The sequence below is a fragment of the Somniosus microcephalus genome, unplaced genomic scaffold (genome assembly GCF_052327205.1).
Source record: "Somniosus microcephalus isolate GS21.2 unplaced genomic scaffold, FLI_Smic_1.0 unresolved_chr3, whole genome shotgun sequence".
In the NCBI taxonomy this organism is placed as follows: domain Eukaryota; kingdom Metazoa; phylum Chordata; class Chondrichthyes; order Squaliformes; family Somniosidae; genus Somniosus; species Somniosus microcephalus.
This window is the reverse complement of record NW_028225181.1, coordinates 18949066-18975123: the sequence shown is the minus strand read 5'-3', so window position 1 is coordinate 18975123 and position 26058 is coordinate 18949066. Positions and strand designations below refer to the sequence as shown.

Here is a 26058-nt window from a genome sequence, read left to right as displayed (position 1 = left end):
GCGAGGGAGACTGGGGAATGGGGGAGAGGGAGACATGGGAATGGGGAGAGGGAGACTGGGGAATGGGGGAGAGAGAGACTGGGGAATGGGGGAGAGGGAGACTCGGGAATGGCGGAGAGGCAGTTTGGGGAATGGGGGAGAGGGAGACTGGGGCATGTGAGAGAGGGAGACTGGGGAATGGGGGAGAGGGAGGCTGGGGAATGGGGAAGAGGGAGACTGGGGAATGGGGGAGGGGGAGACTGGGGAATGGGTGAGAGGGAGACTGGGGAATGGGGGAGAGAGAGACTGGGGAATGGGTGAGAGGGAGACTGGGGAATGGGGGAGGGGGAGACTGGGGAATGGGTGAGAGGGAGACTGGGGAATGGGGGAGAGGGAGACTTGGGAATGGGGAAGAGGGAGACTGGGGAATGGGGGAGGGGGAGACTGGGGAATGGGTGAGAGGGAGACTGGGGAATGGGGGAGAGAGAGACTGGGGAAAGGGTGAGAGGGAGACTGGGGAATGGGGGAGAGAGAGACTGGGGAATGGGGGAGAGGGAGACTGGGGAATGGGGGAGAGAGAGACTGGGGAATGGGGGAGAGGGAGACTGGGGAATGGGGGAGAGGGAGACATGGGAATGGGGGGAGGGAGACTGGGGAATGGGGGAGGGGAGACTGGGGAATGGGGGAGGGGAGACTGGGGAATGGGGGAGAGAGAGACTGGGGAATGGGGGAGAGGGAGACTCGGGAATGGCGGAGAGGCAGATTGGGGAATGGGGGAGAGGGAGACTGGGGAATGGGTGAGAGGGAGACTGGGGAATGGGGGAGAGGGAGACTGGGGAATGTGAGAGAGGGAGACTGGGGAATGGGGGAGAGGGAGACTGGGGAATGGGGGAGAGGGAGACCGGGGAATGGGGAGAGGGAGACTGTGGAATGGGGGAGAGGGAGACTGGGAAATGGGGCTCTGGGAGACTGGGGAATGGGGGAGAGGGAGACTGGGGAATGGGGGAGAGAGACTGGGGAATGGGGGAGAGGGAGACATGGGAATGGGGGAGAGAGAGACTGGGGAATGGGGAGAGGGAGACTGTGGAATGGGGGAGAGGAGACTGTGGAATGGGGAGAGTGACTGGGGAATGGGGGAGAGGGAGACTGGGGAATGGGGGAGAGAGACTGGGGAATGGGTGAGAGGGAGACTGGGGAATGGGGGAGAGAGACTGGGGAATGGGTGAGAGGGAGACTGGGGAATGGGGGAGAGGGAGACTGGGGAATCGGGGAGAGGGAGACTGGGGAATGGGGGAGAGGGAGACTGGGGAATGGGGGAGGGGGATACTGGGGAATGGGGGAGAGGGAGACTGGGGAATGGTGCTGAGGGAGACTGGGGAATGGGGAAGAGGGAGACTGGGGAATGGGGGAGAGGGAGACTGGGGAATGGGGGAGAGGGAGACTGGGGAATGGGGCTCAGGGAGACTGGGGAATGGGGAGATGGAGACTGGAGAATGGGGGAGTGGGAGACTGGGGAATGGGGGAGAGGGAGACTGGGGAATGGGGGAGTGGGAGACTGGGGATTGGGGGAGAGGGAGACTGGGGAATGGGGGAGTGGGAGACTGGGGAATGGGGGAGAGGGAGACTGGGGAATGGGGGAGAGAGACTGGGGAATGGGGGAGAGGGAGACTGGGGAATGGGGAGAGGGAGACTGTGGAATGGGGGAGAGGGAGACTGGGGAACGGGGAGAGGAGACTGGGGAATGGGGGAGAGGGAGACTGGGGTATGGGGGAGAGAGAGACTGGGGAATGGGGGAGAGGGAGACTGGGGAATGGGGAGAGGGAGATTGGGGAATGGGGGAGAGGGAGTCTGGGGAATGGGCAAGATGGAGGCTGGGGAATGGGGGACAGGGAGACTGGGGAATGGGGAGAGGGAGACTGGGGAATGGGGGAGAGGGAGACATGGGAATGGGGAGAGGGAGGCTGGGGAATGGGGGAGAGGAGACTGGGGAATGGGGGAGAGAGGCTGGGAAATGGGGGAGAGGGAGACTGGGGAATGGGGGAGAGGGAGACTGGGGAATGGTGCTGAGGGAGACTGGGGAATGGGGGAGTGGGAGACTGGGGAATGGGGGAGAGGGAGACTGGGGAATGGGGGAGAGAGAAACTGGGGAATGGTGGAGAGGGAGACTGGGGAATGGGGGAGAGGGAGACTGGGGAATGGGGGAGAGGGAGATTGGGGAATGGGGAGAGAGAGACTGTGGAATGGGTGCGAGGGAGACTGGGGAATGGGGGAGAGGGAGACATGGGAATGGGGAGAGGGAGACTGGGGAATGGGGGAGAGAGAGACTGGGGAATGGGGGAGAGGGAGACTCGGGAATGGCGGAGAGGCAGTTTGGGGAATGGGGGAGAGGGAGACTGGGGCATGTGAGAGAGGGAGACTGGGGAATGGGGGAGAGGGAGGCTGGGGAATGGGGAAGAGGGAGACTGGGGAATGGGGGAGGGGGAGACTGGGGAATGGGTGAGAGGGAGACTGGGGAATGGGGGAGAGAGAGACTGGGGAATGGGTGAGAGGGAGACTGGGGAATGGGGGAGGGGGAGACTGGGGAATGGGTGAGAGGGAGACTGGGGAATGGGGGAGAGGGAGACTGGGGAATGGGGAAGAGGGAGACTGGGGAATGGGGAGGGGGAGACTGGGGAATGGGTGAGAGGGAGACTGGGGAATGGGGGAGAGAGAGACTGGGGAAAGGGTGAGAGGGAGACTGGGGAATGGGGGAGAGAGAGACTGGGGAATGGGGGAGAGGGAGACTGGGGAATGGGGGAGAGAGAGACTGGGGAATGGGGGAGAGGGAGACTGGGGAATGGGGGAGAGGGAGACATGGGAATGGGGGGAGGGAGACTGGGGAATGGGGGAGGGGAGACTGGGGAATGGGGGAGGGGAGACTGGGGAATGGGGGAGAGAGAGACTGGGGAATGGGGGAGAGGGAGACTCGGGAATGGCGGAGAGGCAGATTGGGGAATGGGGGAGAGGGAGACTGGGGAATGGGTGAGAGGGAGACTGGGGAATGGGGGAGAGGGAGACTGGGGAATGTGAGAGAGGGAGACTGGGGAATGGGGGAGAGGGAGACTGGGGAATGGGGGAGAGGGAGACCGGGGAATGGGGAGAGGGAGACTGTGGAATGGGGGAGAGGGAGACTGGGAAATGGGGCTCTGGGAGACTGGGGAATGGGGGAGAGGGAGACTGGGGAATGGGGGAGAGAGACTGGGGAATGGGGGAGAGGGAGACATGGGAATGGGGGAGAGAGAGACTGGGGAATGGGGAGAGGGAGACTGTGGAATGGGGGAGAGGAGACTGGGGAATGGGGAGAGTGACTGGGGAATGGGGGAGAGGGAGACTGGGGAATGGGGGAGAGAGACTGGGGAATGGGTGAGAGGGAGACTGGGGAATGGGGGAGAGAGACTGGGGAATGGGTGAGAGGGAGACTGGGGAATGGGGGAGAGGGAGACTGGGGAATCGGGGAGAGGGAGACTGGGGAATGGGGGAGAGGGAGACTGGGGAATGGGGGAGGGGGATACTGGGGAATGGGGGAGAGGGAGACTGGGGAATGGTGCTGAGGGAGACTGGGGAATGGGGAAGAGGGAGACTGGGGAATGGGGGAGAGGGAGACTGGGGAATGGGGGAGAGGGAGACTGGGGAATGGGGCTCAGGGAGACTGGGGAATGGGGAGATGGAGACTGGAGAATGGGGGAGTGGGAGACTGGGGAATGGGGGAGAGGGAGACTGGGGAATGGGGGAGTGGGAGACTGGGGATTGGGGGAGAGGGAGACTGGGGAATGGGGGAGTGGGAGACTGGGGAATGGGGGAGAGGGAGACTGGGGAATGGGGGAGAGAGACTGGGGAATGGGGGAGAGGGAGACTGGGGAATGGGGAGAGGGAGACTGTGGAATGGGGGAGAGGGAGACTGGGGAACGGGGAGAGGAGACTGGGGAATGGGGGAGAGGGAGACTGGGGTATGGGGGAGAGAGAGACTGGGGAATGGGGGAGAGGGAGACTGGGGAATGGGGAGAGGGAGATTGGGGAATGGGGGAGAGGGAGTCTGGGGAATGGGCAAGATGGAGGCTGGGGAATGGGGGACAGGGAGACTGGGGAATGGGGAGAGGGAGACTGGGGAATGGGGGAGAGGGAGACATGGGAATGGGGAGAGGGAGACTGGGGAATGGGGGAGAGGGAGACTGGGGAATGGGGGAGAGGGAGACTGGGGAATGGGGGAGAGGGAGACTGGGGTATTGGGGGAGAGGGACACTGAGGAATGGGGGAGAGGGAGACTGGGGAATGGGGGAGAGGGAGACTGGGGAATGGGGGAGAGTGAGACTGGGGAATGGGGGAGAGAGACTGGGGAATGGGGAGAGGGAGTGTGTGGAATGGGGGAGAGGGAGACATGGAAATGTGGGAGAGGGAGATGGGGGAATGGGGGAGAGGGAGACTGGGGATTGGGGGAGAGAGAGACTGGGGAATGGGGGAGAGGGAGACTGGGGAATTGGGGAGAGTGAGACTGGGGAATGGGGAGAGGGAGGTTGGGGAATGGGGGAGAGGGAGACTGGGGAATGGGGGAGAGGGAGACGTGGGAATGGGGGAGAGGGAGACTGGGGAATGGGGGAGAGGGAGACTGGGGAATGGGGGAGAGGCAGACTGGGGAATGGGGGAGAGAGACTGGGGAATGGGGAGAGGGAGTGTGGGGAATGGGGAGAGGGAGACTGGGGAATGTGGGATAGAGACTGGGGAATGGGGGAGAGGGAGACTGGGGAATGGGTGAGAGAAAGACTGGGGAATGGGGGAGAGGGAGACTGGGGAATGGGGGAGAGGGAGACTGTGGAATGGGGGAGAGGGAGACTGGGGAATGGGGGAGAGTGAGACTGGGGAATGGGGAGAGGGAGACATGGGAATGGGTGAGAGGGAGACTGGGGAATGCGGGAGAGGAGACTGGGGAATGGGGGAGGGGAGACTGGGGAATGGGGGAGAGGGAGACTGGGGAATGGGGGAGAGGGAGACTGGAGAATGGGGGAGATGGAGACATGGGAATGGGTGAGAGGAGACTGGGGAATGGGGGAGAGGAGACTGGGGAATGGGGGAGGGGAGACTGGGGAATGGGTGAGAGGGAGACTGGGGAATGGGGGAGAGGGAGACTGGGGAATGGGGGAGAGGGAGACTGGGGAATGGGGAGAGGCAGACTGGGGAATGGGGGAGAGAGACTGGGGAATGGGGAGAGGGAGACTGGGGAATGTGGGAGAGAGACTGGGGAATGGGGGAGAGGGAGACTGGGGAATGGGGAGAGGAGACTGTGGAATGGGGGCAAGTGAGACTGGGGAATGGGGGAGAGGGAGACTGGGGAATGGGGGAGAGGGTGACTGGGGAATGGGGGAGAGTGAGACTGGGGAATGGGAAGAGGGAGACTGGGGAATGGGGGAGAGGGAGACTGGGGAATGGGGAGAGGGAGACTGGGGAATGGGGGAGAGTGAGATTGGGGAATGGGGAGAGGAGACTCGGGAATGGGGGAGAGTGAGACTGAGGAATGGGGGAGAGGGAAACTGGGGAATGGGGGAGAGGAGACTGGGGAATGGGGGAGAGGGAGACTGGGGAATGGGGGAGAGGGAGACTGGGGAATGGGGAGAGGGAGACTGGGGAATGGGGGAGAGGGAGACTGGGGAATGGGGAGAGGGAGACTGGGGAATGGGGAGAGGGAGACTGGGGAATGGGGGAGTGGGAGACTGGGGAATCGGGGAGAGAGACTGGGGAATGGGGAGAGAGAGACTGGGGAATGGGTGAGAGGGAGACTGGGGAATGGGGGAGAGAGACTGGGGAATGGGGGAGAGGGAGACTGGGGAATGGGGGAGAGAGACTGGGGAATGGGGGAGAGGGAGACTGGGGAATGGGGGAGAGAGACTGGGAAATGGGGAGAGAGAGACTGGGGAATGGGTGAGAGGGAGACTGGGGAATGGGGGAGAGGGAGACTGGGGAATGGGGGAGAGGGAGACTGGGTAATGGGGAGAGGGAGACAGGAATGGGAGAGGGAGACTGGGGAATGGGTGAGAGGGAGACTGGGAAATGGGTGAGAGGGAGAGTGGGGAATGGGCAAGATGGAGGCTGGGGAATGGGGGAGAGGGAGACTGGGAAATGGGTGAGAGGGAGACTGGGGAATGGGGGAGAGGGAGACATGGGAATGGGGAGAGGGAGACTGGGGAATGGGGGAGAGGGAGACTGGGGAATGGGGGAGAGGGAGACTGGGGAATGGGGGAGAGGGAGACTGGGGAATGGGGGAGAGAGACTGGGGAATGGGGAGAGGGAGACTGGGGAATGAGGAGAGGGACACTGAGGAATGGGGGAGAGGGAGACTGGGGAATGGGGTAGAGGGAGACTGGGGAATGGGGGAGAGTGAGACTGGGGAATGGGGGAGAGAGACTGGGTAATGGGGAGAGGGAGTGTGGGGAATGGGGGAGAGGGAGACATGGGAAAGGGGGAGAGGGAGATGGGGGAATGGGGGAGAGGGAGACTGGGGAATGGGGGAGAGGGAGACTGGGGAATGGGGGAGAGGGAGACTGGGGAATGGGTGAGAGAAAGACTGGGGAATGGGGGAGAGGGAGATGTGGGAATGGGGGAGAGGGAGACTGGGGAATGGGTGAGAGAGAGACTGGGGAATGGGTGAGAGAGAGACTGGGGAATGGGGGAGAGGGAGATGTGGGAATGGGGGAGAGGGAGATGTGGGAATGGGGGAGAGGGAGACTGGGGAATGGGGGAGAGGGAGATGTGGGAATGGGGGAGAGGGAGACTGGGGAATGGGGCAGTGGGAGATGTGGGAATGGGGGAGAGGGAGACTGGGGAATGGGGGAGAGGGAGACTGGGGAATGGGGGAGAGGGAGATGTGGGAATGGGGGAGAGGGAGACTGGGGAATGGGGGAGAGGGAGACTGGGGAATGGGGGAGAGGGAGACTGGGGAATGGGGGAGAGGGAGACTGGGGAATGGGGGAGAGAGAGACTGGGGAATGGGTGCAAGGGAGACTGGGGAATGGGGGAGAGAGAGACTGGGGAATGGGGGAGAGGGAGACTGGGGAATGGGGGAGAGAGAGACTGGGGAATGGGGGAGAGGGAGACTGGGGAATGGGGGAGAGGGAGACATGGGAATGGGTGAGAGGGAGATTGGGGAATGGGGGATAGGGAGACTGGGGAATGGGGGAGGGGAGACTGGGGAATGGGGGAGAGAGAGACTGGGGAATGGGGGAGAGGGAGACTCGGGAATGGCGGAGAGGCAGGTTGGGGAATGGGGGAGAGGGAGACTGGGGAATGTGAGAGAGGGAGACTGGGGAATGGGGGAGAGGGAGGCTGGGGAATGGGGGAGAGGAGACTGGGGAATGGGGGAGAGAGGCTGGGAAATGGGGGAGAGGGAGACTGGGGAATGGGGGAGAGGGAGACTGGGGAATGGGGGAGGGGGATACTGGGGAATGGGGGAGAGGGAGACTGGGGAATGGTGCTGAGGGAGACTGGGGAATGGGGGAGTGGGAGACTGGGGAATGGCGAGAGGGAGACTGGGGAATGGGTGAGAGAGAGTCTGGGGAATGGGGGAGAGAGAAACTGGGGAATGGTGGAGAGGGAGACTGGGGAATGGGGGAGAGGGAGACTGGGGAATGGGGGAGAGAGAAACTGGGGAATGGTGGAGAGGGAGACTGGGGAATGGGGGAGAGGGAGACTGGGGAATGGGGGAGAGGGAGATTGGGGAATGGGGGAGAGGGAGACTGGGGAATGGGTGCGGGGGAGACTGGGGAATGGGGGAAAGAGAAACTGGGGAATGGTGGAGAGGGTGAGTGGGGAAAGGGGAAAGGAGCCTGGGAAATGGGGGAGAGGGAGACTGGGGAATGGGGGAGAGGGAGACTGGGGAATGGGGAAGAGGGAGACTGGGGAATGGGGGAGGGGGAGACTGGGGAATGGGTGAGAGGGAGACTGGGGAATGGGGGAGAGAGAGACTGGGGAATGGGTGCAAGGGAGACTGGGGAATGGGGGAGAGAGAGACTGGGGAATGGGGGAGAGGGAGACTGGGGAATGGGGGAGAGAGAGACTGGGGAATGGGGGAGAGGGAGACTGGGGAATGGGGGAGAGGGAGACATGGGAATGGGGGAGAGGGAGATTGGGGAATGGGGGAGAGGGAGACTGGGGAATGGGGGAGGGGAGACTGGGGAATGGGGGAGAGAGAGACTGGGGAATGGGGGAGAGGGAGACTCGGGAATGGCGGAGAGGCAGGTTGGGGAATGGGGGAGAGGGAGACTGGGGAATGTGAGAGAGGGAGACTGGGGAATGGGGGAGAGGGAGGCTGGGGAATGGGGGAGAGGAGACTGGGGAATGGGGGAGAGAGGCTGGGAAATGGGGGAGAGGGAGACTGGGGAATGGGGGAGAGGGAGACTGGGGATTGGGGGAGGGGGATACTGGGGAATGGGGGAGAGGGAGACTGGGGAATGGTGCTGAGGGAGACTGGGGAATGGGGGAGTGGGAGACTGGGGAATGGGCGAGAGGGAGACTGGGGAATGGGGGAGCGGGAGACTGGGGAATGGGGGAGAGGGAGACTGGGGAATGGGGGAGAGGGAGACTGGGGAATGGGGGAGAGAGAAACTGGGGAATGGGGGAGAGGGAGACTGGGGAATGGGGGAGAGGGAGATTGGGGAATGGGGGAGCGGGAGACTGGGGAATGGGTGCGGGGGAGACTGGGGAATGGGGAGAGAGAGACTGTGGAATGGGTGCGAGGGAGACTGGGGAATGGGGGAGAGGGAGACATGGGAATGGGGAGAGGGAGACTGGGGAATGGGGGAGAGAGAGACTGGGGAATGGGGGAGAGGGAGACTCGGGAATGGCGGAGAGGCAGATTGGGGAATGGGGGAGAGGGAGACTGGGGCATGTGAGAGAGGGAGACTGGGGAATGGGGGAGAGGGAGGCTGGGGAATGGGGGAGAGGAGACTGGGGAATGGGGGAGAGGGAGACTGGGGAATGGGGAAGAGGGAGACTGGGGAATGGGGGAGGGGGAGACTGGGGAATGGGTGAGAGGGAGACTGGGGAATGGGGGAGAGAGAGACTGGGGAATGGGTGAGAGGGAGACTGGGGAATGGGGGAGAGAGAGACTGGGGAATGGGGAGAGGGAGACTGGGGAATGGGGGAGAGAGAGACTGGGGAATGGGGGAGAGGGAGACTGGGGAATGGGGGAGAGGGAGACATGGGAATGGGGGGAGGGAGACTGGGGAATGGGGGAGGGGAGACTGGGGAATGGGGGAGGGGAGACTGGGGAATGGGGGAGAGAGAGACTGGGGAATGGGGGAGAGGGAGACTCGGGAATGGCGGAGAGGCAGATTGGGGAATGGGGGAGAGGGGAGACTGGGGAATGTGAGAGAGGGAGACTGGGGAATGGGGGAGAGGGAGACTGGGGAATGGGGGAGAGGGAGACCGGGGAATGGGGAGAGGGAGACTGTGGAATGGGGGAGAGGGAGACTGGGAAATGGGGCTCAGGGAGACTGGGGAATGGGGGAGAGGGAGACTGGGGAATGGGGGAGAGAGACTGGGGAATGGGGGAGAGGGAGACATGGGAATGGGGGAGAGAGAGACTGGGGAATGGGGAGAGGGAGACTGTGGAATGGGGGAGAGGAGACTGGGGAATGGGGGAGAGTGACTGGGGAATGGGGGAGAGGGAGACTGGGGAATGGGGGAGAGAGACTGGGGAATGGGTGAGAGGGAGACTGGGGAATGGGGGAGAGAGACTGGGGAATGGGTGAGAGGGAGACTGGGGAATGGGGGGAGAGGGAGACTGGGGAATCGGGGAGAGGGAGACTGGGGAATGGGGGAGAGGGAGACTGGGGAATGGGGGAGGGGGATACTGGGGAATGGGGGAGAGGGAGACTGGGGAATGGTGCTGAGGGAGACTGGGGAATGGGGAAGAGGGAGACTGGGGAATGGGGGAGAGGGAGACTGGGGAATGGGGGGAGAGGGAGACTGGGGAATGGGGCTCAGGGAGACTGGGGAATGGGGAGATGGAGACTGGAGAATGGGGGAGAGGGAGACTGGGGAATGGGGGAGAGGGAGACTGGGGAATGGGGCTCAGGGAGACTGGGGAATGGGGAGAGGGAGACTGGGGAATGGGGGAGTGGGAGACTGGGGATTGGGGGAGAGGGAGACTGGGGAATGGGGGAGAGGGAGACTGGGGAATGGGGGAGAGAGACTGGGGAATGGGGGAGAGGGAGACTGGGGAATGGGGAGAGGAGACTGGGGATTGGGGGAGAGGGAGACTGGGGCATGGCAGAGAGGGAGACTGGGGAATGGGGGAGAGGGAGACTGGGGAATGAGGGAGAGGGAGACTGGGGAACGGGGAGAGGAGACTGGGGAATGGGGGAGAGGGAGACTGGGGTATGGGGGAGAGAGAGACTGGGGAATGGGGGAGAGGGAGACTGGGGAATGGGGAGAGGGAGATTGGGGAATGGGGGAGAGGGAGTCTGGGGAATGGGCAAGATGGAGGCTGGGGAATGGGGGACAGGGAGACTGGGGAATGGGGGAGAGGGAGACTGGGGAATGGGGGAGAGGGAGACATGGGAATGGGGGAGAGGGAGACTGGGGAATGGGGGAGAGGGAGACTGGGGAATGGGGGAGAGGGAGACTGGGGAATGGGGGAGAGGGAGACTGGGGTATTGGGGGAGAGGGACACTGAGGAATGGGGGAGAGGGAGACTGGGGAATGGGGGAGAGGGAGACTGGGGAATGGGGGAGAGTGAGACTGGGGAATGGGGGAGAGAGACTGGGGAATGGGGAGAGGGAGTGTGGGGAATGGGGGAGAGGGAGACATGGAAATGGGGGAGAGGGAGATGGGGGAATGGGGGAGAGGGAGACTGGGGATTGGGGGAGGGGGAGACTGGGGAATGGGGGAGAGGGAGACTGGGGAATTGGGGAGAGTGAGACTGGGGAATGGGGAGAGGGAGGTTGGGGAATGGGGGAGAGGGAGACTGGGGAATGGGGGAGAGGGAGACGTGGGAATGGGGGAGAGGGAGACTGGGGAATGGGGGAGAGGGAGACTGGGGAATGGGGGAGAGGCAGACTGGGGAATGGGGGAGAGAGACTGGGGAATGGGGAGAGGGAGTGTGGGGAATGGGGAGAGGGAGACTGGGGAATGTGGGATAGAGTCTGGGGAATGGGGGAGAGGGAGACTGGGGAATGGGTGAGAGAAAGACTGGGAAATGGGGGAGAGGGAGACTGGGGAATGGGGGAGAGGGAGACTGTGGAATGGGGGAGAGGGAGACATGGGAATGGGTGAGAGGGAGACTGGGGAATGCGGGAGAGGAGACTGGGGAATGGGGGAGGGGAGACTGGGGAATGGGGGAGAGGGAGACTGGGGAATGGGGGAGAGGGAGACTGGAGAATGGGGGAGATGGGGACATGGGAATGGGTGAGAGGGAGACTGGGGAATGGGGGAGAGGAGACTGGGGAATGGGGGAGGGGAGACTGGGGAATGGGTGAGAGGGAGACTGGGGAATGGGGGAGAGGGAGACTGGGGAATGGGGGAGAGGGAGACTGGGGAATGGGGAGAGGCAGACTGGGGAATGGGGGAGAGAGACTGGGGAATGGGGAGAGGGAGACTGGGGAATGTGGGAGAGAGACTGGGGAATGGGGGAGAGGGAGACTGGGGAATGGGGAGAGGAGACTGTGGAATGGGGGCAAGTGAGACTGGGGAATGGGGGAGAGGGAGACTGGGGAATGGGGGAGAGGGTGACTGGGGAATGGGGGAGAGTGAGACTGGGGAATGGGAAGAGGGAGACTGGGGAATGGGGGAGAGGGAGACTGGGGAATGGGGAGAGGGTGACTGGGGAATGGGGGAGAGGGAGACTGGGGAATGGGGTAGAGTGAGATTGGGGAATGGGGAGAGGAGACTCGGGAATGGGGGCAAGTGAGACTGAGGAATGGGGGAGAGGGAGACTGGGGAATGGGCGAGAGGGAAACTGGGGAATGGGGGAGAGGAGACTGGGGAATGGGGGAGAGGGAGACTGGGGAATGGGGGAGAGGGAGACTGGGGAATGGGGAGAGGGAGACTGGGGAATGGGGGAGAGGGAGACTGGGGAATGGGGAGAGGGAGACTGGGGAATGGGGAGAGGGAGACTGGGGAATGGGGGAGTGGGAGACTGGGGAATCGGGGAAAGAGACTGGGGAATGGGGAGAGAGAGTGGGGAATGGGTGAGAGGGAGACTGGGGAATGGGGGAGAGAGACTGGGGAATGGGGGAGAGGGAGTCTGGGGAATGGGGGAGAGAGACTGGGGAATGGGGGAGAGGGAGACTGGGGAATGGGGGAGAGAGACTGGGAAATGGGGAGAGAGAGACTGGGGAATGGGTGAGAGGGAGACTGGGGAATGGGGGAGAGGGAGACTGGGGAATGGGGGAGAGGGAGACTGGGTAATGGGGAGAGGGAGACAGGAATGGGAGAGGGAGACTGGGGAATGGGTGAGAGGGAGACTGGGAAATGGGTGAGAGGGAGAGTGGGGAATGGGCAAGATGGAGGCTGGGGAATGGGGGAGAGGGAGACTGGGAAATGGGTGAGAGGGAGACTGGGGAATGGGGGAGAGGGAGACATGGGAATGGGGAGAGGGAGACTGGGGAATGGGGGAGAGGGAGACTGGGGAATGGGGGAGATGGAGACTGGGGAATGGGGGAGAGGGAGACTGGGGAATGGGGGAGAGAGACTGGGGAATGGGGAGAGGGAGACTGGGGAATGAGGAGAGGGACACTGAGGAATGGGGGAGAGGGAGACTGGGGAATGGGGTAGAGGGAGACTGGGGAATGGGGGAGAGTGAGACTGGGGAATGGGGGAGAGAGACTGGGTAATGGGGAGAGGGAGTGTGGGGAATGGGGGAGAGGGAGACATGGGAAAGGGGGAGAGGGAGATGGGGGAATGGGGGAGAGGGAGACTGGGGAATGGGGGAGAGGGAGACTGGGGAATGGGGGAGAGGGAGACTGGGGAATGGGTGAGAGAAAGACTGGGGAATGGGGGAGAGGGAGATGTGGGAATGGGGGAGAGGGAGACTGGGGAATGGGTGAGAGAGAGACTGGGGAATGGGTGAGAGAGAGACTGGGGAATGGGGGAGAGGGAGATGTGGGAATGGGGGAGAGGGAGATGTGGGAATGGGGGAGAGGGAGACTGGGGAATGGGGGAGAGGGAGATGTGGGAATGGGGGAGAGGGAGACTGGGGAATGGGGCAGTGGGAGATGTGGGAATGGGGGAGAGGGAGACTGGGGAATGGGGGAGAGGGAGACTGGGGAATGGGGGAGAGGGAGATGTGGGAATGGGGGAGAGGGAGACTGGGGAATGGGGGAGAGGGAGACTGGGGAATGGGGGAGAGGGAGACTGGGGAATGGGGGAGAGGGAGACTGGGGAATGGGGGAGAGAGACTGGGGAATGGGGAGAGGGCGCCTGGGGAATGGGGGAGAGGGAGACTGGGGAATGGGTAGAGGGAGACTGGGGAATGGGGGAGAGGGAGACTGGGGAATGGGGGAGAGGCAGACTGGGGAATGGGGGAGAGAGACTGGGGAATGGGGAGAGGGAGACTGGGGAATGGGGGAGAGGGAGACTGGGGATTGGGGGAGAGGGAGACTGTGGAATGGGAAGAGGGAGTCCAGGGAATGGGGGAGAGGGAGACTGGGGAATGGGGGAGAGGGAGACTGGGAATGGGGGAGAGGGAGACTGAGGAATGGGGAGAGGGAGACTGGGGAATGGGGGAGAGGGAGACTGGGGAATGGGGGAGAGGGAGACTGGGGAATGGGGAGAGGGAGACTGGGGAATGGGTGTGAGGGAGACTGGGGAATAGGGGAGAGAGACTGGGAAATGGGGAGAGAGAGACTGGGGAATGTGGGAGAGGGAGACTGGGGAATGGGGGAGAGGGAGACTGGGGAATGGGTGAGAGGGAGACTGGGGAATGGGGGAGAGAGACTGGGAAATGGGGAGAGAGAGACTGGGGAATGGGGGAGAGGGAGACTGGGGAATGGGGAGAGAGACAGGGAAATGGGGAGAGAGAGCATGGGGAATGGGTGAGAGGGAGACTGGGGAATGGGGAGAGGGAGACTGGGGAATGGGGAGAGGGAGACTGGGGAATGGGGAGAGGGAGACAGGAATGGGAGAGTGAGACTGGGGAATGGGGGAGAGGGAGACTGGGAAATGGGTGAGAGGGAGACTGTGGAATGGGCAAGATGGAGGCTGGGGGAATGGGGGAGAGGGAGACTGGGAAATGGGTGAGAGGGAGACTGGGGAATGGGCAAGATGGAGGCTGGGGAATGGGGGAGAGGGAGACTGGGGAATGGGGGAGAGGGAGACATGGGAATGGGCAAGATGGAGGCTGGGGAATGGGGGAGAGGGAGACTGGGGAATGGGGGACAGGGAGACTGGGGAATGGGGAGAGGGAGACTGGGGAATGGGGGAGAGGGAGACATGGGAATGGGGAGAGGGAGACTGGGGAATGGGGGAGAGGGAGACTGGGGAATGGGGAAGAGGGAGACTGGGGAATGGGGGAGAGGGAGACTGGGGAATGGGGGAGAGAGATACTGGGGAATGGTGAGAGGGAGACTGGGGAATGGGGGAGAGGGAGACTGGGGGATTGGGGGAGAGGGAGACTGGGGAATGGGGGAGAGGGAGACTGGGGAATGGGGGAGAGGCAGACTGGGGAATGGGGAGAGAGACTGGGGAATGGGGAGAGGGAGTGTGGGGAATGGGGAGAAGGAGACTGGGGAATGGGGAGAGGGAGACTGGGGATTGGGGGAGAGGGAGACTGGGGAATGGGGGAGAGGGAGACTGGGGAATGGGGGAGAGGCAGACTGGGGAATGGGGGAGAGGCAGACTGGGGAATGGGCGAGAGAGACGGGGGAATGGGGAGAGGGAGTGTGGGGAATGGGGAGAGGGAGACTGGGGAATGTGGGATAGAGACTGGGGAATGGGGGAGAGGGCGCCTGGGGAATGGGGAGATGAGACTGGGGAATGGGGCAAGTGAGACTGGGGAATGGGGGAGAGGGAGACTGGGATATGGGGGAGAGGCAGACTGGGGAATGGGGAGAGGGAGACTGGGGAATGTGGGAGAGAGACTGGGGAATGGGGGAGAGGGAGACTGGGGAATGGGGAGAGGAGACTGGGGAATGGGGGCAAGTGAGACTGGGGAATCGGAGAGAGGGAGACTGGGGAATGGGGGAGAGGGAGACTGGGCAATGGGGGAGAGGGAGACTGGGGAATGGGAAGAGGGAGACTGGGGAATGGGGGAGAGGGAGACTGGGGAATGGGGAGAGGAGACTGGGGAATGGGGGCAAGTGAGACTGGGGAATGGGGGAGAGGGAGACTGGGGAATGGGGGAGAGGGAGACTGGGGATTGGGGGAGAGGGAGACTTCGGAATGGGAAGAGGGAGACTGGGGAATGGGGGAGAGGGAGACTGGGGAATGGGGGAGAGGGAGACTGGGGAATGGGGGAGAGGGAGACTGGGGAATGGGGAGAGGGAGACTGGGGAATGGGGGAGAGGGAGACTGGGGAATGGGGGAGAGGGAGACTGGGGAATGGGGGAGTGGGAGACCTTGGAATGGGTGAGAGGGAGACTGGGGAATGGGGGAGAGAGACTGGGAAATGGGGAGAGAGAGACTGCGGAATGGGGAGAGGGAGACTGGGGAATGGGGGAGAGGGAGACTGGGGAATGGGGGAGAGGGAAACTGGGGAATGGGGGAGTGGGAGACCTTGGAATGGGTGAGAGGGAGACTGGGGAATGGGGGAGAGAGACTGGGAAATGGGGAGAGAGAGACTGGGGAATGGGGGAGAGGGTGACTGGGGAATGGGTGAGAGGGAGATTGGGGAATGGGTGAGAGGGAGACTGGGGAATGGGGGAGAGAGACTGGGAAATAGGGAGAGAGAGACTGGGGAATGGGGGAGAGGGAGACTGGGGAATGGGGGAGAGGGAGACTGGGGAATGGGGGAGAGGGAGACTGGGGAATGGGTGAGAGGGAGACTGGGGAATGGGGGAGAGGGAGACATGGGAATGGGGAGAGGGAGACTGGGGAATGGGGGAGAGGGAGACTGGGGAATGGGGGAGATGGAGACTGGGGAATGGGGGAGAGGGAGACTGGGGAATGGGGGAGAGAGACTGGGGAATGGGGAGAGGGAGACTGGGGAATGAGGAGAGGGACACTGAGGAATGGGGGAGAGGGAGACTGGGGAATGGGGTAGAGGGAGACTGGGGAATGGGGGAGAGTGAGACTGGGGAATGGGGGAGAGAGACTGGGTAATGGGGAGAGGGAGTGTGGGGAATGGGGGAGAGGGAGACATGGGAAAGGGGGGAGAGGGAGATGGGGGAATGGGGGAGAGGGAGACTGGGGAATGGGGGAGAGGGAGACTGGGGAATGGGGGAGAGGGAGACTGGGGAATGGGTGAGAGAAAGACTGGGGAATGGGGGAGAGGGAGATGTGGGAATGGGGGAGAGGGAGACTGGGGAATGGGTGAGAGAGAGACTGGGGAATGGGTGAGAGAGAGACTGGGGAATGGGGGAGAGGGAGATGTGGGAATGGGGGAGAGGGAGATGTGGGAATGGGGGAGAGGGAGACTGGGGAATGGGGGAGAGGGAGATGTGGGAATGGGGGAGAGGGAGACTGGGGAATGGGGCAGTGGGAGATGTGGGAATGGGGGAGAGGGAGACTGGGGAATGGGGGAGAGGGAGACTGGGGAATGGGGGAGAGGGAGATGTGGGAATGGGGGAGAGGGAGACTGGGGAATGGGGGAGAGGGAGACTGGGGAATGGGGGAGAGGGAGACTGGGGAATGGGGGAGAGGGAGACTGGGGAATGGGGGAGAGAGACTGGGGAATGGGGAGAGGGCGCCTGGGGAATGGGGGAGAGGGAGACTGGGGAATGGGGAGAGGGAGACTGGGGAATGGGGGAGAGGGAGACTGGGGAATGGGGGAGAGGCAGACTGGGGAATGGGGGAGAGAGACTGGGGAATGGGGAGAGGGAGACTGGGGAATGGGGGAGAGGGAGACTGGGGATTGGGGGAGAGGGAGACTGTGGAATGGGAAGAGGGAGTCCAGGGAATGGGGGAGAGGGAGACTGGGGAATGGGGGAGAGGGAGACTGGGGAATGGGGGAGAGGGAGACTGAGGAATGGGGAGAGGGAGACTGGGGAATGGGGGAGAGGGAGACTGGGGAATGGGGGAGAGGGAGACTGGGGAATGGGGAGAGGGAGACTGGGGAATGGGTGTGAGGGAGACTGGGGAATAGGGGAGAGAGACTGGGAAATGGGGAGAGAGAGACTGGGGAATGTGGGAGAGGGAGACTGGGGAATGGGGGAGAGGGAGACTGGGGAATGGGTGAGAGGGAGACTGGGGAATGGGGGAGAGAGACTGGGAAATGGGGAGAGAGAGACTGGGGAATGGGGGAGAGGGAGACTGGGGAATAAAGGAGAGAGACAGGGAAATGGGGAGAGAGAGCATGGGGAATGGGTGAGAGGGAGACTGGGGAATGGGGGAGAGGGAGACTGGGGAATGGGGAGAGGGAGACTGGGGAATGGGGAGAGGGAGACAGGAATGGGAGAGTGAGACTGGGGAATGGGGGAGAGGGAGACTGGGAAATGGGTGAGAGGGAGACTGTGGAATGGGCAAGATGGAGGCTGGGGAATGGGGGAGAGGGAGACTGGGAAATGGGTGAGAGGGAGACTGGGGAATGGGCAAGATGGAGGCTGGGGAATGGGGGAGAGGGAGACTGGGGAATGGGGGAGAGGGAGACATGGGAATGGGCAAGATGGAGGCTGGGGAATGGGGGAGAGGGAGACTGGGGAATGGGGGACAGGGAGACTGGGGAATGGGGAGAGGGAGACTGGGGAATGGGGGAGAGGGAGACATGGGAATGGGGAGAGGGAGACTGGGGAATGGGGGAGAGGGAGACTGGGGAATGGGGAAGAGGGAGACTGGGGAATGGGGGAGAGGGAGACTGGGGAATGGGGGAGAGAGATACTGGGGAATGGTGAGAGGGAGACTGGGGAATGGGGGAGAGGGAGACTGGGGATTGGGGGAGAGGGAGACTGGGGAATGGGGGAGAGGGAGACTGGGGAATGGGGGAGAGGCAGACTGGGGAATGGGGAGAGAGACTGGGGAATGGGGAGAGGGAGTGTGGGGAATGGGGAGAAGGAGACTGGGGAATGGGGAGAGGGAGACTGGGGATTGGGGGAGAGGGAGACTGGGGAATGGGGGAGAGGGAGACTGGGGAATGGGGGAGAGGCAGACTGGGGAATGGGGGAGAGGCAGACTGGGGAATGGGCGAGAGAGACGGGGGAATGGGGAGAGGGAGTGTGGGGAATGGGGAGAGGGAGACTGGGGAATGTGGGATAGAGACTGGGGAATGGGGGAGAGGGCGCCTGGGGAATGGGGAGATGAGACTGGGGAATGGGGCAAGTGAGACTGGGGAATGGGGGAGAGGGAGACTGGGATATGGGGGAGAGGCAGACTGGGGAATGGGGAGAGGGAGACTGGGGAATGTGGGAGAGAGACTGGGGAATGGGGGAGAGGGAGACTGGGGAATGGGGAGAGGAGACTGGGGAATGGGGGCAAGTGAGACTGGGGAATCGGAGAGAGGGAGACTGGGGAATGGGGGAGAGGGAGACTGGGCAATGGGGGAGAGGGAGACTGGGGAATGGGAAGAGGGAGACTGGGGAATGGGGGAGAGGGAGACTGGGGAATGGGGAGAGGAGACTGGGGAATGGGGGCAAGTGAGACTGGGGAATGGGGGAGAGGGAGACTGGGGAATGGGGGAGAGGGAGACTGGGGATTGGGGGAGAGGGAGACTTCGGAATGGGAAGAGGGAGACTGGGGAATGGGGGAGAGGGAGACTGGGGAATGGGGGAGAGGGAGACTGGGGAATGGGGGAGAGGGAGACTGGGGAATGGGGAGAGGGAGACTGGGGAATGGGGGAGAGGGAGACTGGGGAATGGGGGAGAGGGAGACTGGGGAATGGGGGAGTGGGAGACCTTGGAATGGGTGAGAGGGAGACTGGGGAATGGGGGAGAGAGACTGGGAAATGGGGAGAGAGAGACTGCGGAATGGGGAGAGGGAGACTGGGGAATGGGGGAGAGGGAGACTGGGGAATGGGGGAGAGGGAAACTGGGGAATGGGGGAGTGGGAGACCTTGGAATGGGTGAGAGGGAGACTGGGGAATGGGGGAGAGAGACTGGGAAATGGGGAGAGAGAGACTGGGGAATGGGGGAGAGGGTGACTGGGGAATGGGTGAGAGGGAGATTGGGGAATGGGTGAGAGGGAGACTGGGGAATGGGGGAGAGAGACTGGGAAATAGGGAGAGAGAGACTGGGGAATGGGGGAGAGGGAGACTGGGGAATGGGGGAGAGGGAGACTGGGGAATGGGGGAGAGGGTGACTGGGGAATGGGGGAGAGGGAGACTGGGGATTGGGGGAGAGGGAGACTGGGGAATGGGAAGAGGGAGAGTGGGGAATGGGGAGAGGGAGACTGGGGAATGGGCAGATGGAGACTGGGGAATGGGGGAGAGGGAGACTGGGGAATGGGGAGAGGGAGACTGGGGAATGGGGTAGAGGGAGGCTGGGGAATGGGGGAGAGGAGACTGGGGAATGGGGGAGAGGGACTGGGGAATGGGGAGAGGGAGACTGGGGAATGGGGAGAGGGAGACTGGGGAATGTGGGAGAGAGACTGGGGAATGGGGGAGAGGGAGACTGGGGAATGGGGAGAGGAGACTGGGGAATGGGGGATAGTGAGACTGGGGAATGGGTGTGTGGGAGACTGGGGAATGGGGGAGAGAGACTGGGGAATGGGGGAGAGGGAGACTGGGGAATGGGGCAGAGGGAGACTGAGGAATGGGCGAGAGAGACTGGGGAATGGGCGAGAGGGAGACGGGAATGGGAGAGGGAGACTCGGGAATGGGGGAGAGGGAGACTGGGGAATGGGGGAGAAGGAGACTGGGGAATGGGGGAGAGGGAGACTGGGGAATGGGAGAGAGGGAGACTGGGGAATGGGGGAGAGGGAGACTGGGGAATGGGGAGAGGGAGACTGGGGAATGGGGGAGAGGGAGACTGGGGAATGGGGAGAGGGAGACTGGGGAATGGGGGAGAGGGAGACTGGGGAATGGGGAGAGGGAGACTGGGGAATGGGGGAGAGGGAGACTGGGGAATGGGGGAGAGGGAGACTGGGGAATGGGGGAGAAGGAGACTGGGGAATGGGGGAGAGGGAGACTGGGGAATGGGAGAGAGGGAGACTGGGGAATGGGAGAGAGGGAGACTGGGGAATGGGGAGAGGGAGACTGGGGAATGGGGGAGAGGGAGACTGGGGAATGGGGAGAGGGAGACAGGTATGGGAGAGGGAGACTGGGGAATGGGGGAGAGAGACTGGGGAATGGGGGAGAGAGGAGACTTTGGAATGGGGGCGAGGGAGACTGGGGAATGGTGGAGAGGAGACTGCGGAATGGGGGAATGAGGAGACTTGGGAATGGGGTTGATGAGGAATGGGGGAAGAGGAGACTGGTGAATGGGAGAGGGGGTAACTGGGGAATGGGGGTTCGGGGGCAGACAGAGAGTCATAGGGCTGGATTTTACCAGCCCTGAGGAGCCGGGTTTGGAGGCGGGTCAGGTGCGAAACTTTGAAAAATGATGGCGGGTTCCGATCCTGCCGTCAACCCGCCTCCGCGCAACTTCTCCAAAGGCGGGCTTGCAGAGTCCGTTTCGGTCGCGCCTCCAAGCGGCGGGATAGGCCCTTAAGGCACTTAACTACTACTTAAGGACCTCTATGATGCCATTTTGAGAGGCCTTTCTAAGTTTGACACATTTCCAGTGTGCTGCACGTCTCCCCAGAAACACGCCAGCTATTCCTGTTGGTTTGACAAGTGGTTGGCTTCCTAAACAGCTGCTACTCCACCATAAAAACTGGAGTTTTCAACAAGGATCAGTTGCAGGTGGCAGAACTTTGTTCTTTCAGGTCTTGGAGACATTTTTGCAGGCCTACTGACCTTGGAAGTGGTGAAGCCGAGATCCATCTCCACTGTGACCTCCTGGGAAAACCCTCTCCCCACCTTGACTGAGTGCTTCCTCGACGGAGATATCTACCAGCAACATGGGAACCGACGTAATAAAACTCACTGCGTACTTGGTTCATGTATAAAGCAAGGCTTTAATCAACTTGTTTCAAAACATGGAGGTCTAGTTATCTTTCACTAGTTCCTATTTACAAAATGTCCTGGGCAAGCTGGGCTCACGCCCGAGTATTTATACTCCTTGGACGGCGCCACCAGCTGGCCGTCCTGTGTTATTTCATGAGTCTTTCTTCATGGATCATAAGATTCATAACAGGAACCATTTATTTCCTTTCCTCCTGAAACTCAAATTCGGATGAAGACCAGCCGCGGCAGCAGCAGAACCCGGAACAACAGCAGCATCAACAGCAGCAGCAACAACAGGGGCGCCAACCTGCTGCTCACCTACCCGATGGTGCACAGGCCAGAAGGCGCCAGCGCAGGGAAGCACATTGCTGCAGGAGATACCCCCAACACAGGGTTTACAGGATGAGGATGAGCTTCCTCAACATGACTGATCAGCAGTGCCAAAGGAGGCTGAGACTTCCGCGAGAGGTAGTGGGTGACATCTGCGCAATGCTGCACCAACACCTGGAGCCAAGAGGAACGGATGGACACTCCTTACCAGTGGCTGTCAAAGTCACCACCGCACTCAACTTTTTTGCTTCAGGCTCCTTCCAGAGCTCATCAGCAGACATCAGCCGCATCTCCCAGTCGGCCACCCACAGTTGCATGACGCAGGTAACCGATGCCCTCTTTGCAAAGGCCCACAATCATATCCGCTTCTCCACTGATCAAGCAAGTGTAACCGCGCGTGCAGTTGTCTTTGCAAATGTGACAGGCTTGCCAAGGGTGCAGGGCGCTGTAGGCTGCCCACAGGTGACCCTTAAGTCACCCCATCACAACCCAGCTCTTTTTGTCCACCGCAAGGGCTTTCACTCCCTCAACGTGCAGCTGGTGTGTAACCACAGGAAGGACATTTTGCATGTTTGCGGCAAGTACCCTGGCAGTTGCCATGACTCGTTCATCCTAATGTAAGGGGCTTTCTCCGATACCGGTCCCCCGTTACACACAGTCTTGAGGAAAGTGGCGGTAGGGATTGTGGATGCATTGGTAATAATTTTCCAAAACTCCCTGGACTTGGCAAAGGTCCCGGCAGACTGGAAAACTGCTAATGTAACACCCTTATTTAAAAAGGGCAGTAGACAGAAGGCTGGAAACTATAGACCGGTTAGCCTAACGTCTGTGGTAGGTAAAATTTTGGAGTCCATTATTAAGGAGACAGTAACAGGACATTTGGATAATCATAATTTAATAGGACAAAGTCAGCATGGTTTTATGAAGGGGAAGTCATGTTTGACAAATTTGCTGGAGTTCTTTGAGGAAGTAACGTATAGGGTGGATAAAGGGGAACCAGTGGACGTAGTGTATTTAGACTTCCAAAAGGCATTTGACAAGGTGCCACACAAAAGATTATTGCTTAAGATAAAAAATCGCGGGATTGGGGGTAATATTCTGGCATGGATAGAGGATTGGCTATGTAACAGAAGGCAGAGAGTTGGGATAAATGGTTCATTCTCAGACTGGCAATCAGTAACTAGTGGTGTTCCGCAGGGGTCAGTGCTGGGTTCCCAACTCTTTACAATCTATATTAATGATTTGGAGGAGGGGACCGAGTGTAACATATCAAAGTTTGCAGATGATACTAAGATGGGAGGGAAAGTAGTGAGTGAGGAGGACATAAAAAACCTGCAAGGGGACATAGACAGGCTAAGTAAGTGGGCAGAGATTTGGCAGATGGAATACAATACTGGAAAGTGTGAGGTTATGCACTTTGGCAGGAAAAATCGTAGAGCAAGTTATTATCTTAATGGCAAGAAACTGGAAAGTACTGAAGTACAAAGGGATCTGGGGGTCCTGGTGCACGAAACTCAAAAGGTTAGTATGCAGGTGCAGCAAGTGATTAAGAAGGCCAATGGAATGTTGGCTTTCATTGCTAGGGGGATAGAATATAAAAATAGGGAGGTATTGCTTCAGTTGTACAAGGTATTGGTGAGACCGCACCTGGAATGCTGCGTACAGTTTTGGTGTCCATACTTAAGAAAGGACATACTTGCTCTCGAGTCAGTACAAAGAAGGTTCACTCGGTTAATCCCGGGGATGAGAGGATGGACATATGAGGAGAGGTTGAGTAGATTGGGACTCTACTCATTGGAGTTCAGAAGAATGAGAGGCGATCTTATTGAAACATATAAGATTGTGAAGGGGTTGGATCGGGTGGATGCGGGGAAGATGTTCCCGATGATGGGTGAAATTAGAACTAGGGGGCATAGTCTTAGAATAAGGGGCTGCTTTCAAAACTGAGATGAGGAGGAACTACTTCACTCAGAGGGCGGTAGGTCCATGGAATATGCTGCCCCAAAAAGCTGTAGAAGCTACATCATTACATAAATTTAAAACAGAAATAGACAGTTTCCTAGAAGTAAAGGGAATAAAGGGTTACGGGGAGCGGGCAGGAATTTGGACATGAGTCTAGGTTCGGATCGGTCATGGCCCTGTGGGTAGCGGAGCGGGCCCAGGGGCCGTGTAGCCTGATCCTGCTCCTATTTCGTGTGTCTAATTCTGTTAGATTCAGGAGATGGTTCTGTGATAGTGGATTGGCGGTTAGGATCAGATCAGCCATGATCTTATTGAATGGCGGAGCAGGCTCGAGGGGCCGATTGGCCTACTCCTGCTCCTATTTCTTATGTTCTTATGTTCTTATGTAGTTCTTGGACTTTAGGATTTATAAGAACAGAATACGGCACAGGGTCTTGGCTCAACCTTTGATTCATACGTTTATTTAACACACACACACAATTACCTCCCCAGTATAAATCCCTACGATTTATATTAGACTAACAACCGCAAAATACAAACCCCTACGCAAGGGTCATTTGAGTCATAGGTCTGTAACCGTTTTTTGAACTGGCCAATTTCCTATGACCCCTGCTGCAATCGCCAATTATTGTGAGTGGTTTTGCCCCACCCGTAGGGAGCACGCAAACCCCCTTACTACAAGTTCTGGACGATGGGGATTACTGAGGACAGATTGGAACATGGACAGCGTTTTCGGGCTCACCCGTACGGTGTTTATTAAGTTTAACAAAAACCACTCCACTTGCATACAGTACGAGCAGTGAGAACACAACAGTGCAGTTTAAAACAGTACAACCCTGACTTGTCCAACAAACCCCTGCCGTGCTGACTTACCACGGCCTAAAAACACCCTCCCGCGAACTAAACTATCACAGGACCCTTCCAACGCTAAACCCCCCCTCTGGTTTGGTAGGAACATACAGGCACCCCCCTCACACAGCTAAGTGATCTTGTGGGTGTGTAGGCTTGGCAATGCTCACCTAGATTGCCCCTTTTGATCTTGCTTGCAGCTTTCTCCCGTACCTCTCGGCTACCTGGCTCCGTACCGGCCTTGCGGCATGCGAGTCCCAGCCTTAGTCAAAGTCCGTCTCGGTTGGAAGAGCAAGGCTCTGCTCCTCTTGATGTTCCGTCGTGTGGAGAGCAGGAGAGAGAGAGAGAGAGCTGTCCAAACTACTCTCTTTTATATCCCTCCAATACACAAACCGCAGCCTGTAGTATTAATGGACAGATGGCCTGGGGGAATGGTTTTTGATCTCTTTTCGATCTTCCTGCCGATTAACTTAATGAGTTCATCTCGACTAGAACAATGAGTCATCAGCCTTGATAATCAAGACTTAGGAGTGGGCCACTCGGGCCATTGTTCCCAGGACAATTTGTTTCCATACGAATGAGTCATTTCCAGCCTGAGTGGTCTTTCACTGCTTCCCCCCCCACCACAAACAGCCTGTCCAGTGTTTAATAAGGGTTAAAATCTAAAAATCCATGAAGTCTGTGCCGACTGCTACAGGTCATAGGGTCATCGAGTTATACAGCACAGAAAGAGGCCCTTCGGCCCATCGTGTCCGCGCCGGCCATCAAGCCCTGTCTATTCTAATCCCATTTTCCAGCACTTGGTCCGTAGCCTTGTATGCTATGGCGTTTCAAGTGCTCATCTAAATGCTTCTTGAATGTTGTGAGGGTTCCTGCCTCTACCACCCTTTCAGGCAGTGAGTTCCAGATTCCAACCACCCTCTGGGTGAAAAAGCTTTTCCTCAAATCCCCTCTAACCCTCCTGCCCCTTACCTTGAAACTATGCCCCCTGGTTATTGACCCCTCTACTAAGGGGAAAGGTTCCTTTCTATCTACCCTATCTATGCCCCTCATAATTTTGTACACCTCAATCAGGTCCCCCCTCAGCCTTCTCTGCTCTAAGGAAAACAACCCCAGCCTGTTCAGTCTCTCTTCATAGCTGAAACGCTCCAGCCCAGGTAACATCCTGGTGAATCTCCTCTGCACCCTCTCCAATGCAATCACATCCTTCCTATAGTGTGGCGACCAGAACTGCACACAGTATTCCAGCTGTGGCCTAACTAGCGTTTTGTACAGCTCCATCATAACATAGAAACATAGAAGGTAGGAGCAGGAGTAGGCCATTCGGCCCCTCGAGCCTGCTCCACCATTCAATGCGATCATGGCTGATCATCCAAACTCTAACCCTGTCCCTGCCTTCTCCCCAAGTATATCTAACTCCTTCTTGAATATATTTAATGAATTGGCCTCAACTGCCTTTTGTGGTAGAGAATTCCACAGGTTCACCACTCTCTGGGTGAAGAAATTCCTCCTCATCTCAGTCCTAAATGGCTTACCCCTTATCCTTAGACTGTGACCCCTGGTTCTGGACTCCCCCGCCATCAGGAACATCCTTCCTGCATCTAATCTGTCTAGTCCTGTTAGAATTTTATAAGTTTCAATGAGATCCCCTCTCATTCTTCTAAACTCCAGCGAGTATAAGCCTAATCAACCCAATCTCTCCTCATACGTCATTCCTGCCATCCCAGGTATCAGTCTGGTGAATCTTCGCTGCACTCCCTCCATGGCAAGAACGTCCTTCC

General features: G+C 59.6%; 1 protein-coding gene across 1 annotated transcript in view; it reads right to left on the bottom strand.

Moving 5' to 3' along the window:
* LOC147091270 (lysophosphatidic acid receptor 5-like) overlaps positions 1-24841 on the bottom strand; it is a 110140-nt gene extending 85299 nt beyond the window's left edge. Inside the window, exon 1 of the mRNA XM_085976698.1 lies at positions 24448-24841. The gene's annotated coding sequence lies outside the window, so the exon portion shown is untranslated. The remainder of the gene's footprint in view (positions 1-24447) is intronic.
* Between the last annotated feature and the right edge of the window lie 1217 nt (positions 24842-26058).